Genomic DNA, 5,263 nt, shown 5'->3' with positions numbered 1-5,263 from the left:
CCATTCATCTGTTGCTGGGTATTTGGATTGTTTCTGCTGGCTACAGGTACATCTCAGAGACATTGCAGTTCATTTCCAGACTACCATAATAAAGCAAATGTCACAATAAAGTGAGTCACACACATCTTTTTTGGTTTCCAAGTGCCTACAAAAGTTATGGTTACACTATACTACTGTATTTTAAATATACAATAGCATTATGTCTAAAAAGTGGTATAATTAAAAATACAAAACAAAACCCCCAATTACAATAGTAACATTAAAGATCTCTGATCACAGGTTTCCATAACAAATAAAATAACAATGATTAAGTTGGAAAGATTTCAATAATTACCAAAATGTGACACATAAACAAGGGGGTGAATGCTGCTGGAAGATGGTGGCCATAGACTTGCTCCAGGCAAGGTTGCCACAGCCTTCAATTTTAAAAAAGGCAACATCTGCAAAATGCAATAAAGCAAGGCTCTATTAAAGTATGCTTGTGTTATGAATAAGGCTGCTATGTGCTTAGGTGTACAAATTTTTGTTTAGAGTTAATTTTTGTCTTTTGTGTATCTATGTGGGACTGGAATTTTGGGTCATATTGTAAACTAACATTCAATATTTTAAGAAAGTGCCAACTGTTTTTAAAGTGGCTACATCATTTTTTGGGCTTCCCTTGTGGTTCAGCTGGTAAAGAATCCACCTGCAATGTGGGAGACCTGGGTTTGATCCCTGGGTAGGGAAGATCCCCTGGTGAAGGGAAAAGCTACCCACTCCAATATTCTGGCCTGGAGAATTCCATGGACTGTATAGTCCTTGGGGTTGCAAAGAGTCGGACACAATTGAGTGACATCATTTTACAACCTTGTTCCCAAAGCACAATGGTTTCAATTTTCCACATCCTAGACAAAATTTGTATTTATCTTATTAAAAAAATTTAGCCAGTCTAGTGAGATTATTATCTTATACGGTTTTTAACTTTTCATTTTCCTGATAACTAATGAAGCTGAACATCTTTTCTAGTGCTTCTTTGCTACTTATGCATTTCTTTGAAGAAACGTCTATTCAAATTCTCAGCCATTTTAAAAATCAGATGTTCTGCCTTCAGATTTTTGAATTGTGAGAATTCTTGATGTGTACTGGATATCAGTTTTTTATCAGATGTTTGATATATACCTGATAAATAGATCTGATATCGATATCACAAATATATCTGATATAATAGATATTAGATCTGATAATATAAATATTTCTGATATTATACAACTAATAAATCACATTTATTTTTCCCTATAATGGGTCATCTTTATTTTCCTAAAAGCATCATTTGAAGCAAAAATATTATTAATTTTGATGACATCAAAAATTTTTGTGCTTTGTTTCTATATCTAAGATTCAGTTACCCAATCCAATATTACAAGGACTTATGTCTACATTTTTGTCAAAGAGTTTTATAGTTTTAGTTCCTACTTTCAGGCATATGGCAAAATTTTAATTAATTTTGTATATGATATGTCCAAACACATTATGTTCTATGAGGATAATTTATTATCCCACCTCTGCTTCTTATAAAGACTGGATATTGGTTGATAATCTTTTTAAGCACCTTTAATATGTCATCTCACTGTATTTTGTCCTCTTTAGTTCTTAAATGAAATTAGCTGATAATCTCATTTGACTCCTTGTACATTCTGAGTAATTTCTCTGTTTTTACTTTTGAAAACCTCTGTCTTTCAAGAGTTTGTTATGAATAATATAAGTGTACCTCTTTATATGCATTATACTTCTTTTGCTAAGATCCTTGGATATATAAATTAATGTTCTTAATAAAATTTGAGTTTTAAATTATTATATCTTCAAATATTCCTGCTACCCTTTTATTTCTTTCCTCACTTCCTATGAATTACAATATGTGCATTTTGGTACTGTTGATGGTGTTCTAAAGATCTCAGAGGCTTTAATCATTTTTCTTTTTCATTTTTCTTTCTCTTCCTCTGACTGGATACTTTCAGTTGACCTATATTCAAGTTTTCAAAATTAATTTTTCTGCTAGCACTGAGTACCTTCTTCAGCTGCTGAGTTCCTCTAGTGAATTTTATATTTCAGTTCTTTTACTTTTCAATTTCAGAATTATATTTGGTTTTTTTAAGTCATTGTCTAATAACACATGGACTCTTTCTGGGAGAGTGTCTACTGACAATTATTTTTGTCCATTATATGAAGCATCCTTTCCTCTATCTTCACTACCTGGATGTTTTCGTTTGTTTCTAAATTGGAAATTTTTTTTCTTTTTTTTTTAAATTTTATTTTATTTTTAAACTTTACATAATTGTATTAGTTTTGCCAAATATCAAAATGAATCCGCCACAGGTATACATGTGTTCCCCATCCTGAACCCTCCTCCCTCCTCCCTCCCCATACCATCCCTCTGGGTTGTCCCAGTGCACTAGCCCCAAGCATCCAGTATCGTGCATTGAACCTGGACTGGCATAATATGATAGATATGATAGTCAAATGCCCCACTCAGGATGCATCGTCAATGCTGTTTGTTGTTTTCGTCACTGCTCTTGTTTTTTGACTTTTGTAGACTACATTAATTCACTAAAATATGTATCATTTGTCCGGTGATGCCTCTGCTTCATTACTGTAATCATCACCTAAAGATCATAAAGAGATCGTAGTTCCTTGAACTAAGAAGTCTTCCAGTCTCAATCAAGGAGCTCCATGTGCACACTCTGACAATTTACAACCCTGACTTAGTCTTCACTTTCTGATTGTGCAGAGCCGCATTATGAGCTGGAGATGAGAGGTAAGTGCTTTCTCAGATATTTCCTGGGCATGTACAGAGCCCTGCACATATGCACAACCTTCCGCATTTGCAGGAACATCTTGGAGTTTTTCAGAGCACCCTATGGCCATCCCACTCCTCTGCTTTAAGTTGTTTAGTCAATCTCTTGTTTTCTGCGTCTGTTATCTCTGCTTCAGACAGGTGCAAAGCTAATTAATTTTTGCCTATTGATTACAACAAATGCTGCAGGGAAATTGCTGCTCACACTGAACGAGCTCTCATTTAGTTAACACAAATGAGTTCTATGAGTCAGAATTTCCAAATAGTGGCCAACCATGTTGAGTATAGAAGGTCTCCAGGATTAGAGCTTTTGGGGACTTTCAAACCCATTTTGCCATCTAGTGGCTGCTAGGTTTCATGGCTATTGTAGTTGAGAAGCTGATGTTTTCAAGGCTCAGTAGAAATGAGTAAAGGGGGACTGCAATAATACAAGTAAAACATGACACACTTCTCCATTTGTTCTGGTATTCAGCCACTTCTCTTGAATAAACGATCCTCTGCTACTGCTAAGTCGCTTCAGTCGTGTCTGACTCTGTGCGACCCCACAGACAGCAGCCCACCAGGCTCCCCCGTCCCTGGGATTCTCCAGGCAAGAACACCGGAGAAGGTTGCCATTTCCTTCTCCAACACATGAAAGTGAAAAGTGAAAGTGAAGTCCCTCAGTCATGTCCGACTCTTAGCGACCCCATGGACTGCAGCCTACCAGGCTCCTCCGTCCATGGAATTTTCCAGGCAAGAGTACCGTAGTGGATTGCCATTGCCTTCTCCGAAATGATCCTCATATGTTGGTAAATTGTGAAAGTGTTAGCTACTCAGTCATGTCTTGACTCTTTGCGATGCCAAGGACTGTAATCCACCAGGTTCCTCTGTCCATGGGATTCGCCTGGCAAGAATACTAGAGTGGTTAGTTATTCACTTCTCCAGGGGAATTTTCCCAACTCAGGGATTGAACCCAGATCTCCAGCATTGCAGGCAGATTCTTTACCATCTGAGCCACTGGAGAAACAGCCTTTAGTTAATTTATTAGAGTTCTGCTCTTATAAGAAGGAAAAATGGCCATGAGAAGATATAGATTCATAGGGAGAATGCCATTTGATGATGAAAGCAGAGACTGGAATGAAGCATTTGCAAGCCCCCAAATACCAAGAATTGAAGCTAGGAAGAGTCAAGAAATATTTGTCCCTACTGAAGCTTCCCAAGTTCCAGAATAAAAATGGCTCTGCTGACACCTTAATTTAAGACTCTAGCCCCTATAACTGTGAGATAATAAATTTCTCTTCTTTTAAGCCACCTAATTTGTGTCACTCTGATATGGCAGCCTCAGGAAATAACTATAGTGATCAAAGGAATGTACTTCTCTATGAGTATCACATCTGGAAGTACGTACTATCAATGCCATTTTACTGGTTATGCTAACTTTTATCACTTAATTTGAGGTGCTGTCATACTGCTTCACTGTAAAGCTATGCTTTTCTTTTGTAATTAGTAATTATCTTGTGAGAAATACATTAAGATTATGCAGCTATCCTATTTCTCATTATAGTGTCACATACTAAATTTGCATTTATTAATGAATCTTGCCTCAGTTCAGTTCAGCCACTCAGCCATGTCCCAATCTTTGCAACCCCATGGACTGCAGCACACCAAGCCTCCCCGCCCATCATCACCAACTCCCAGAGTTTACTGAAACTCATGTCCATTGGAGTCAGTGATGCCATCCAACCATCTCATCCTCTGTCGTCCCCTTCTCCTCCCACCTTCAACATTTCCCAGCATCAGGGTCTTTTCAAATGAGTCAGTTCTTCACATCAGGTGGACAAAGTATTGGAGTTTCAGCTTCAACATCAGTCCTTCCAATGAATGCTGCTGCTGCTGCTGCTAAGTCGCTTCAGTCGTGTCCGACTCTGTGCGACCCCACAGACGGCAGCCCACAAGGCTCCCCCATCCCTGGAATTCTCCAGGCAAGAACACTGGAGTGGGTTGCCATTTCCTTCTCCAATGCATGAAAGTGAGAAGAGAAAGTGAGGTCGCTCAGTCGTGTCCAACTCTTAGCAATTCCAATGAATATTCCAATGACTATTCAGGACTTATTTCCTTTAGGATGGACTGGTTGGATGTCCCTGCAGTCCAGGGACTCTCAAGAGTCTTCTCCAACACCACAGTTCAAAAGCATCAATTCTTAGGTTCTCAGCTTTCTTTATAGTCCAACTCTCACATCCATACATGACTACTGGAAAAAACATAGCTTTGACTAGACGGACCTTTGTTGACAAAGTAATGTCTCTGCTTTTTAATATGCTGTTTAGGTTAGTCATAACTTTCCTTCCGAGGAGGAAGCACCTTTTAATTTCATGGCTGCAGTCACCATCTGCAGTGATTTTGGAAACTAAGAAAATAAAGTCTCTCACTGTTTCCATTGTTTCCCCATCTATT

This window comes from Bos javanicus, chromosome 12 (assembly GCF_032452875.1).
Source record: "Bos javanicus breed banteng chromosome 12, ARS-OSU_banteng_1.0, whole genome shotgun sequence".
Lineage (NCBI taxonomy): Eukaryota > Metazoa > Chordata > Mammalia > Artiodactyla > Bovidae > Bos > Bos javanicus.
The sequence above is the reverse complement of the archived record's forward strand: the minus strand, read 5'-3'. Positions refer to the sequence as shown.